An 11996-nucleotide genomic window follows, 5' to 3' on the forward strand; every position below is an offset into this window, starting at 1 on the left:
CAGCAAGTGGTTATTATTATTATTATTATTTTTTAATTTGCCAGAGGGTAATTAAAACGTGCGCTCACCAGAGAGAGAGACAAAGAAGGAGAGGGAGAAGGTACCCCATGGGGCGTGGCCATACCACAATCCCTTCTCCTCCACTCTGTCCTGTCAGGATCTGGGGGCACTCATGCACTCGTGCCTGGTGTGTTTCTTAAGCCACTGGGTCTGGGACTCGAACCACGTGGTGGGCCACATGGGATCTGGCTCTCTTAGCCACCAGGCCATGGAACCGGCCCACAGATAGTTATTTCAAGTGACCAAAAAAATCACGTTTTGTGGCACCAGTAGATAGCATAGTGGCTATGTTGCTGGACTCCCACGTAGTTGACTGCAGTTCGAGTCCCGGACCCGGTGGCTTAAACTCACGCCGGGCGTGTGTGCGTGCGTACCCAAGATCCCAAGAGGAGAATGGAGGAGAAGGGATTGCGGCGTGTGTCTCTGTCTTTCTGGCGAGCACACACGCCCTATAGCAAAACCTCTCCAAAAAAAAGAGCACGTTGTGAGCCATGATGCGACTTTGGGGTCACTGCACCTCGTTTTCATAGTGTTGGGGCTGAAAGGACCTGAGAGTAAAGATACAGACGTCTCTGCCCCTGGAGCCAGCGGTCCGTCCCTTAGCATCGTTGTCCGTAGACCACGCTGGCAGGCAGAGCGAACGGAGAAGTGAGGTCCGGGGGGAGCCACACACCTGGCCTGTGGCCTCCCAGGGCGCGGATGCAGCGGGGTGCCCTCTCCAATGTTCGTTCCGCCGCCCCCCGCCCTTAGCGTGCAGTGGCCGTGGAGTCTGGAGAGGATGGTCCCGCGGCCAATCCCCGTTGATCAAAGCAAAGTGCAGGGAAGGATTGCTGTTCCCTCCCAGGAGCCGCTGCCCTGCAGGGCTCTAGTCCTGGCACAACTTCCTGGGGGATTCCAGCGCCCAGAGCACCCAAGTGGGGATGCAGCCAGGGAAGAGTGGGAATGCGGACCCCGTTTCCCTCCGGACACTGAGAGCTGAGCCTGCCCCACCGTCAGGCAATGCCATGTTAGCCAGGGTCTGTCCCCGCCACCCTCCCCACCTCCCTGGCCCACGCCCAGCCAGCGCTTTAATAAAAAACACTTTCAAACAGGAAGTATACAGATCCGCAGGGCCAACAGGTGGAGGCGAGTGGAGGCTGGATTCCCACAGAGCCAGACGCCACACAGACACGAAGGCTTCAACGTCACGTTGGACCACGTGTGTGTGTGCTCAGAATCCTGAGAGGAGAGTACAGGAGCAGCGTGGCCATCCCCCGAGGGGTGATTTCCATCTCTCTGTCTCTCTTTCCAGCGAGTGTATACACCCAATGGCAAAAACCCTAGGAAAAAAAATGGAGAGGTTTTTGCTATAGGGCGCATGTGCTCGCCAGACAGACAGAGAGAGACACAGAGACAGAAAGCGAGAAATCACTCCCCAGGGGGGATGACCACGCCACAATCCCTTCTCCTCCATTCTCCTCTCAGGATCTTGGACACGCACGCACACATGCCCGGCGTGAGTTTTTTAAGCCACTGGGTCTGGGACGCGAACCGTGGTCGACTACAGGTCCCAGCTCCTGCTCTGGTCTGAACGTGTGTACAAGGGCTGCAGACAAACACTGGGTCTTCGAGCATGCCTAAGCGGTTGTAAATAGAATGTTGGTGGAAATATGGATGAAGAGGTCATTCTGATGGTTCACCCAGAGGGGCTCCATGCTGCCACCTAGCACTGTGTCTCGCTGAGGCCGACAGCACGAGGGGCCAGCATGCTCTGTTCAGTACCCTGCCTGGCACACAGCACTCCTCCCCGCCCAGGTCCTGACCAGCCTCATCTGCCTCACACAGGTCACCAAGTCACTCCTCCCATCAGTGAGGACGGGTGGAGGGCTGCAGCCAGGGGTGCCCACCTGCTCTGCCTGTGCCACCCCTCGCCGGGTGGGCAACCTGGGTGGGCACTGCCCAGCCTGCAGCACATGGCCCCTGCTTGCACCCGGGCCTGCCTAAGGCCAACCAGGATCTGACTCCTGTCACTTCTGGGCTTGGGTGGAGCCCAGTGAGTGGCTCCAGAGTCCTCTGCATGCCCAGAGGGACTCAGTGAGACCAGCCAGCAATGGGGGGAGTGAATTACCTTGAAGGTAAGCTCCGTCCACTGAGAGGCAGGAGGCTAGAGGGGCCGACCTGGCTGGCCTGGGCTGCCCTGTCTAACCACCTGCTCACTGCGATGGCCAGGTCTGGAATGCGCTGCTGCACGTGGCTTCTCCAGAGACCCCCATGGGGTTGCTTCGTTTCTCTGGGAGCTACGAGCTTCCTGGTCCTGGTTTCAAGTGCCAAACGGTACCCAGTGCTCATCCTCCCTGTTTTCGTTGTGGCCAGTTACCCTGCGTACGAGCAACTGCGGCATCTTTCCAAACAGAAACAAAACCTGGCGACGTAGGCTCTGTTCCCTCAGACCACACTCTGTCATTCCTTCATCACTAGCTATTTAACTGGCTGCAGAGCCCCCTAAAAGAATTTCCCACAGACAGAGGCTCTAAGTTTCTCCTTCCCTTGTTTTGCTTTATATTAAAGTACTATGGAGATGGAAGCACAGTTAGTGAATAACCTCTTTCTACCCACAGAAGATGCTCTGGAGCCCAAGGGCGCCACGTAGATGGCGTTCCCAGATCCGCATCAGTGTGCGGCCGGGTCCATTACTGAGCACCCTGGAAGGTTCTGCAGCGTACCAGCATCTCTCAGCGTGCTTGCTCAAACCAGAGGCGTCCGCCCAGATAAACACCACCTGCCTCTTCATTCTATAAGATCACTTTTTAATCTTCTCAAGTCAGATATTTTCTTTCTGGGCACCAAATACTTCTTGAGGAACAGTTTTTGCAAGGAGAGTGGACTCCCCCTCCCGTCCCAGCCTGGGGCTTTGGCAGGTGTTAATTACACCCTTGACTGGGGAGAAATTTCTGCAGCTTTGGCAGGAGTTGGGGTGGGGGAGGGGGTGGCAATTTGCAGCTCAGCAGGCAGTGGGTGGGAGATTGCTGCAGGGCTTCCTGACCAAGCATGCAGGGGCACTAGGGCTCTTGTCCCAGAAGGGCGCTCACTGTGGCTCCTCTCCCTGCATGGGAAGACAGCCTCCCCAGAGTCTCTGGACCACCTGGGACCCCAGGAGCAGGTTCTGGGAGGAAGCTCCCACCCTGGCCAGCCTTCCTATTCTCATGAAGTTGCTTTTGTCCTCCCACCAAGGGAGTCACATTGTCCAATTGTTAGTGGCACAATCCCCGGCTGGTCGTGCTGAAAATGCTGAAAACAGGACTTCTGTTTGTAGGGCTGTGGTGGGAACGTGGGAAGGCCGGACCCGACCTGCTGGGCTGTCTTTTCCCACCCCACCTGGCGTGCATCTGCTTGGATTCCGCTGCGGAGGTGTTGGTGTGTTACAGGGTTTGCCTCTAGACCTGCAGGGTGTGTCGCGTAATGTACAGAATGTGCACAGTTTTGTTATTTGTTTTCAATTTTGAAATAAAAATTGATTCCTAGGTACACCTGACCCCCAGGAATGGGCAGCTCATACTCAGGTGACATTCGAGAGCTGCCGGGACTCTCTTCACTCAGACGGAAGAACACTGACCAGGCAGCAGGAGCACCTGCAGGAGCCTCCCTGGTGCCCCTCCCCCAGGGCGTCTACACAGAGCACTGCTCTGCGAGGGATGAGGGGACTCCTCTGGCTGCACCTATGTCATTCACTGCTGTCCCCATCTATCCACTGGGGCCTGCACTTGCCCACCCCTCGACCAGGGGTCCGCGACCCCCAGGTCATGGACTCGCACTGGCCGCACTGGTCACACTGGTCTTGGCCTGTGAGAAACAGGCTGCACAGTGCGAGGTGAGCAGTGGTGAGCCAGCGAAGCTCCCTCCGCATTTACAGCCGCTCCCCAGCTCCCCAGCACCCCTTCACCTGCTCCCCATGGCCTGGTATTGCGGGGCTCCGCCTCCTGGTGGGTAGCAGGGTTAGTCCCACAGCCCCAGGGGAAGCCGTCCAGCTACAGGAAGACAAGTCCAGGCTCCCGCTGACTGCACTGTGGTGAGCTGAGGTCTTTCTCTGTATGTTATGGGTGTTCTTTTTCTTTTCTTTCTTTTTTTTTTTTTCCGGAGAGGTGTTTGCTATAGGGCGCATGCGCTCACCAGGCAGACAGACAGAAAGAGAAACAGAAAGCGAGAAATCACCACCCAGGGGGGACGGCCATGCCGCAATCCCTTCTCCTCCATTCTCCTCTCTGGATCTTGGGCACGTATGCACACGTGCCTGGCATGAGTTTTTTAAGCCACCAGGTCTGGGATGTGAACCACGGTCAGCTACATGGGAGTCCAGCGACATAGCCATTACACTAACTGCTGGTCCCTATTATGTGTTCTAATGATAGAACTATGGAGGGCGCTCAAACCATCCCTTAGCCATTGTGGACCCATCCCGGCCCCAGAAAAATTCTTACCCAAGCATCAGTCTTTGTCGCCACAAGGTTGGGGATCACAGCCCTAAACCCCATGTGCTCATGGGTCCCAGAACACCAACTGCGAATGTCAGTGTCACGGACTGGATGTGTGTGTCCTCCCCAAATCTATATGGTGACATTCCAACCCCTACAGCGATGAGGCCTCTGAGGAAGTAGCTGATTTAACGAGAGCGTCCGAGCGGGGCCCTGACCTGAAACGGTTAGCGTTTGTGTAAGAAGAGACACCAGGAAGCAGGCCTCTCTGCAGATACCTGAGAGAAAGGCAAGGAGCACACGGGGAAGGACGGCCCCTGCGAGCCAGGAGAGGGGCCTCCAGACACCCACGGCCAGCACTCTGACCTTGGCCTCCCAGCCCTGGCACGTGAGAGAGTAAGTGTCCGCGTCCCCTCCACCCAGCCGAGAGGATGTGGCGGGGGGGGCCGGGGCGGGCTCGAGCGTGTTTGCCTTTCTAAGGAGAAAACACAAACTGTTAACGAGCTTTTAGTAAAAACCACAACAAATAAAATCTGGAATCAGATTTTAAATATAAAGAATTCATCTATATTCCCTGGCTAGAGAAAAATGACGTCTGAATTTAAGTAAGTCTAGGAGCGAGTAAGCGAAGCCTCGGGTGGGTCCAGGCAGGCCTGGGTCACCTCCCACTGTCAGGACAGGCTGCTGGGGTGGTTTCTCTGACACTCTGGTGTAAGACCAGGCTGGGGGAGCGGTCAGGTACAGGCAGGGGCACAGGCAGGGCACGCCATCACGTGTCAGCTTAGGCCCCAGGGATGTTCTCTGTGGGTCTCCCTCAGATTAAGAAGTCAATTTTGGGCTGCGGTGGGTGTGGGCGCTCCGTCATTGCACTGTTTTGGGGGAAGACTGAACAAATTTGGGTTCACTGGGCCCAGCCCTTCTGGGGCGGCAACGTTCCCTCCATGAGTATTTCCTCCCCTGCGACACCCCCATCCTGGTCGAGGCTAAGGGAGTGTCTGGAGGGGACTTGGCAGCACAGGAGACACCCCGCTGCCTCCTGTCCTTGGGGACCCGTGGGTTGGTACCCTGGGGAGGAAGGTTAGAATGGTAACTACCTGAAGTGATCTGCACCTTGTAAAGCCGTGACTAGCACAGAGCCCGACCCAGTGCCTAGCATGCTCTCCCGTGAATCTGCACACATGGCTGGGGGTTAATGAGTCAGGTGTGCCGGTTTTGCAGGAAAGGCACAAACCCACGCCAGGCCCATCCTGAGATGGATACTGAACTTGAGCTGTGAAATCCTGCTTTCCTTGACCAAAAATGAAGATTTTCTGCTGAGACTTGCCCCTCCAGAATCATTTCTAGTGAGTAGGGCTACCTCTGTCTCCTCTCCATTTCTCTCTGTCTCTCTCTGTCTTGCTGTGTCTCCCTGTGACTTTTAATTTAGTTTTTAAGGTAAAGTATTCTCTGAGCTCTCAAGCCCTTTTTTTACTGTGCTAATTGCTGCCTTTCCCCATTTCTTTTAGGAAAGACACAAACCCAGGTCAGGCCCATCCTGAGATGGATACTGAACTTGAGCTGTGAAATATTGCTTGTGTGTGGCATGCATGCAAAAAAATTTTTTCACTTTTTAAAATTTAAATCTTCTGTTTTTAAATTATTTTTTTCTTTCTGCTTTTTCATTTTATTTTTTCTTCTTCTTTCCTCTTCTCTAATTCTTTTCCTTTTTTCTTTACTCATTGGCTGCTCAGCCTCTATGCACTAAGTGTCTAGACAGGTCCAAGTGGACAAGATCCAAACATCTTAATATGATTAGGGTCAGAATATTCCTCTATTCCCACTGAATCTGTTGTGCAAAGAGTGAGACAGAACAGAAGTGAGATTGCAGACACTTACTTTCTCACGTGCCAGGGCTGGGAGGCCAAGGTCAGAGTGCTGGCCGGTGGGTGTCTGGGAGGCCCCTCTCCCTGGCTTGCAGAGGGCTGTCCTTCTGCACGTCTCTAAATGCTCGGATTGAACTTCAAGAATTAGGAAAAAATGCACCATCGATCAGATGACTAGAAATCACTGCAGAGTCACAAGGAATATGGAAAAACAAGAAAATACCTCTCCTCCAAGGGAAAAGAATAACTCCTCTTCATCCTCACACAGTACAATGAAACTCATGGAAATGTCAGATAAAGAATTTAGAATATTCATAGTGACAAAGCTAACAGAGATGGAAGAGAAGAGACAATGAACAGCAGAAGAGGCAGGAGAAAGGAGCTGATGAGTTCCAGGAGGTGAGGAAATTCTTGCAAGATCTAAAAGAGGAGATACACAATATAAAAAAGAATCAAATGGACCTGTTAGAGATGAAGGCTATAATACAGGAAGTCAAAATCTCCCTTGAAAGTATTAAAAGCAGACTAGATCATACAGAAATTGAATCTCAGATGAAGAAGATAGAATCGCTGGCCTAGAAAAATCCACCACGAAGACTGAGAAAATTGCCAAAAAATCTAGTATCTAGAAATACTAGATACCACCAAACGTCCAAACATCCAGATAATTGGTATCCCAGAAGGCGAAGAGACTCATAAGGGCATTAATAATCTATTCCATGAAACCCTGCAAGAAAACTTTCCAAACCTAGAGAAGCATTAAAAGATCCAGTCCTAAGAAATACAAAGGACCCCAAATAGAATCAACCCAAGATCTTCTCCAAGACACATTATAGCCAGATTGACCAAAACCACAGACAAAGGCAAGATACTAAGTCTGGCAAGAGAGAAACATCAAGTTACCTACAAAGGATATCCCATCAGGCTAACAGCAGACCTTTCATTGGAAACAATGTGAGTGAGGAAAGAATGGGAAAATATATTCAAAGTGTTAAGGGAACAGGAATTTCAACCAAGAATACTGTATCCAGCAAGATTATCCTTCATATGGGAAGAAAAGAGAAGAACATTCTCAGATAAACAAAACATGAAAGAATTTATCAACACCAGACCGGATCTCCAAGAAGTTCTCAAGGAACTTCCTGCCATACCAGGAATTTAAATACAGACACACAGAAATAAGAGTTCAAAAACTAAGAAGATGGCCGACTTAATCGTAGGGACAAGTCTGGAGTTGAATATTATATCCCAGAATTTGATCGGGAAGATCGAACACAACAGAAGATAGATTAAATGCATGAGAATGAACGGGTGAAATGACATTTCGTGACTTTTGACTAAAGCATTGCTGATTTTCTTCTAGGCTTTGTTTTCCAGTTGTAAGGACTTTTGTCCTGTCTTGAGCTGCCCATAGGTTCATGTACCTACTATTTGAACAGAATCTTAGCCTGTTTCCTGGCTTTAAGTTTTAAGCAAATTCCTTAGTATTTCTTTGATTTATTAAAGCTAAAGTTGCTTTTCTTGAAATTAAAAATATATATTTAAAAAATGCCTATTTAATGACCATAGTAAGCTATGCAGCATCAGCTAGGTGCCACCTTAGAGCATATTCATTCCACTCAGAGTCTCACGCCTAAGGTCAGACATGTGTTCACAGATATGTACATACCAGCTGAACTTGCTATTGAAAGTAGACTATTTATGAAATTTTGTAAATCAATAAAGTGTGGGGGAAAAAAAGGAATGGAAAACAACTGTAGACACCTGAGATAGTGTGGGAGGCTGTGACGATGCTAAGGGAATGAATGTAAATTAATCAATTAATTAAATTTTTTAAATGTTCCATAATAAATAAGTCAATTTGGGCCAACCTTACAGTGCAGTGGTTAAGTGCTATGCACTGGGAGGTGGATCCCACATGGTTGACTGTAGTTCAAATCCTGGCCCTGGAAGCTTTAAAAACACACCAGGCCAGACATGTGTGCATGTGTGTGTGTGTGTACATGTGTGTGTGTGAGTGTGTGTACCCGAAATCCTGACAGGAAGGAAAAATGGAGGAGCGTCACTCAGCACGGCCATGCCCAGTTGGAGGGGTGCTTCCTTTCTCTCTCTCTAGCAAGTACCCTCTGGCCACACACACACACACACACACACACACACACACACACACACTTGCAGTTTACAGAGCAGAAAAACAATGCGTGCATCTCAGTGACAGAGGAGAGGTTCACTGTGAACAGTGGAGCTGACCTCGTACTGCACTGACGGCTTCTTAAACTCTTCCTGCACTAGTGCGTTCCAACCATAGACTGCTTTTTCTTTCCGGTGCTCTTGTCTTTTTCTGCCTTGAATAAATGTTTGATGAAACAACTCTCCATGCCAATGGGTACCTCTATTCTCTGGGCAGCTATAGTGAGACTCTTACGGTTGGGGTTTGAAGAAAATGCCTCTGGACCAATTCCCTGAAAGATCCCCCCATTATAAAATGTCCCTTAAATGATAATTGCTGCCTTTGTCCTATTATCAACCACCCCCACCACCCCCCAAGCAGCTGGGCTTACAAACTGCTGCCTGCCTCCCTGGGGGCTGCTCCTTAACACTTCCACCTCCAGGAACACTGCAGATGTGCGTGTGCCCCTACACACAGACACACACCACAGACACATACTGCACACTGTGCGTGCCAGGGCCCTGGGGAAGAGAGTCAGACGCTGCCTGCTCTCTAGCATGGACAGTCCTAAACATGTGAAAACTAATTTGCACAGCAGGAGTTAAATTATCAGCAGCACCCACGGAGCAGAGCTTCCCTGACAGGCACCTCCAGCGAAGCGAAGCTGCGGCTAGAGATGCCGCCCCTCCAGTCCACGGGGTTCTTCGACAGCTGGGAGCAATGCTCAAGGCTGCAGAGCAGTGATGGGAGAATGGGGGGGCGGGGAGGAGGCTGCCGGACTCACAGCCGGCAGGAAGCCTCTCCGAGCCGCCAGCGGGAGGGGAGACAAACCCAACCCGGGGGGGAGTGAAGACAAGCCAGCTTCGGCACATTTGCCGTCTCGGCAGCCGGCCTGTGCCAAGGAGACAGCTTAACAAAAGCCTTGATTTTGATGGTTTGAAACGGGAGCCCGTTGATTTACCCCATGTCTGACTTTTGCAAAAATCACTCCATTTGAGCTTCTTAGCACTCTGTTCTCCCATCTCCTGGGGTAAATTGGCTTTTAAATGCACTCAGTTAAAGACCCAAATCTCTGTAACCAGCATGGCTAAAAAGTGGGCCTCCCTCCTACACAGGCTTGTCAGTTTCAGAAAGCAATTTCTCTGTAACAATTTTCAGACCACAGATGCTGGGCCCTGCTCTATGAGAGAGCATGAGAAAGCCAGGGTAAGGCGGGCCCTGGGCAGCAGGCTCCAGGGCTGAGGAGGGCTGAGGGCAGCTCTCGATCAGAGTCGAGGACGCTATGATGACTGGGGGCCCTATGACGACCAGGGACACCGTGACAGCCAGGGACACTATGACAACTGGAGACACTAGAACAGCCCTCACTGTTGTCTCTTCTCCTTCTTGCTTACCTTTTGCACAGGTACAAGGAAGGGGATTGAGTTCTTGGAGAAGTGGTCCGGCCTACGGCCTAGGGATGCCTGGGGGGCTCTCAGCCGTCTGTGCAGGCTGTTGGTGGGACCTGTATATGGGACATTGGTCACCTTATCTGATCCCCCGGTGGTGGAGAAGCCCCCACCCACCTCACGCCCCACTGTGCTGGATGCTATGAGGCTTAAGGTCACCCCTCTCTGCCCTGCCGAGCTCCCCTCCCCTGTGTCCTCCGATGCCTGACCCATGTCTCTCCACACCTGGACACACAGTGGACATTAGAAAGTACTTAAGAAGTAGGTTCTGGCCCAGCCTCTGCGGCGAAGTCCGTCGCTTACTGAGCTGCAATGCTGGGAGCCACGTGGCTGGCTGTGGGCTGGATCACTGGCCTGGGTGGCCTGAAATGCACCGGATGTGCTCACACCTGTGCTCAAGATATGACGAGCTAGGAGGCGGGGGAGAGGGTCACTACACAACAGACCCTGCTGAGGGTCCCTCTCTCCCGTGTGCACACATGTGCTATCATGAACGAAAAAAACAAACGTTTAAAAGGTGACCCCTTGGGCCAACAGGTGGCATAAAGGTTAAGGTCCTGGATCCCACATAGCTGGTTGTGTGGTCTGAGACCTGGACCTGGTGGCTTGAAAACGCCACCAGGTGCGTGTGTGTGTGTGCCCAAAATCCTGAGAGGGGAGAAGGGATGAGGGTGTGGCCTTTCTCCCTGGGTGGTGATTTCTCACTTTCCCTCTCTCTCCCTGTCTGCCTCTGATGAGTGCATGCACCTTATAGCAAAAAGAAAAGAAAAAAAAAAAGCTGACCACTTTAAAAATACGTAGGGAGGGACCAGCAGCTGGCATAATGGTTACATCGCTGGACTCCCACATAGCTGGCCATGGTTCCAGGGCCGGACCCAGAGGCTTGAAACTCATGCCAGGTGCGTGTGCATGCCCGAAATCCCGAGAGGAGAATGGAGAAGGGATTGCAGCGTGGCTATCACCCTGGGGGTGATTTCTTCCTTTCTGTCTCTCTGTCTCTCCAGTGAGCACACATGCCCTATAGCAAAAATCTCTCTCTAAAAATAAATAAATAAATAAACAAACAGGGACAGAAATAAGGTTCTTCTGGCATTTCCCAGGTCAGTAGCAGCTTGCAGGCTCCATGGCTGTTTCTTTCTCAGCAACCCCTGCACTATTTAGGTACAGGGCCCTGCTAGGACAGATCCAGAACCAAGGGTGAGGAGCAGCGTGTCGTGGGGGTGGTCCAGAGAAGGAAATGATCTTTTACGGGGTACAATCCGTGGTTGCAGGAGCTGGGGGTGGAAGAAATTGACTTGAAAGAGACAAGAAGGAACATTTCGGGGTGACAGAAATACCCTGCCTGGACCCTGGTGGTGCTTACACACCTGCACGCATTGGGTAAATCTCTCCCAACCTACTCCGGAACTTCACGGGCTGTAAATGACTCCTTAATTAACCTGCCTTTCAAACTTTTCAGATATTATCATTCCCACCGGCAGGCACCGCTTCCTTCTTCTCAAGCAAGCGTCGATCATTGAAATGAGAGAAAAAGAGGGCTATTTATACCGACTTCTGATTAATCCATGACTAACGCCATGTTTGTGTGGAGTGGGTGCCAAATAAAGACATCTGTCACCGTCACCCGCACACTGTACCTGACAGGGACGTTCAGAGCCCCGCTTCTATAACGGTCCTGGCACAGAGTGGAGACGGGCAAAGTGGCTGTGACGAGGGCTTTCTCTTGCGTGTGTCTAGGCACGGCTGCGGGAGGCCGGCAGGGCCAGCGTCATCACTGCCTCCATTTTACAAATGCGAACCGGGAGTTAGAGAGCTGGCCCGTGGCCACACGGCAGGGTGACAGCCAACTATGAACTCGAATCCATGAATGTTGGCCGCAGAGAAAATTGTAAATGTCTCACTGTCTGTCCAGAGCCTCAGGGGGAAGGTGGAGGTGGCCCCAGGCTACGGGGGGCCGGAGGGGAAAGGCAGCCACAGGAAGAGCACGTGGGGACAGAACCCGGCCGCC

Source organism: Tupaia chinensis, unplaced genomic scaffold (assembly GCF_000334495.1).
Source record: "Tupaia chinensis unplaced genomic scaffold, TupChi_1.0 Scaffold000045_1, whole genome shotgun sequence".
In the NCBI taxonomy this organism is placed as follows: Eukaryota; Metazoa; Chordata; class Mammalia; order Scandentia; family Tupaiidae; genus Tupaia; species Tupaia belangeri.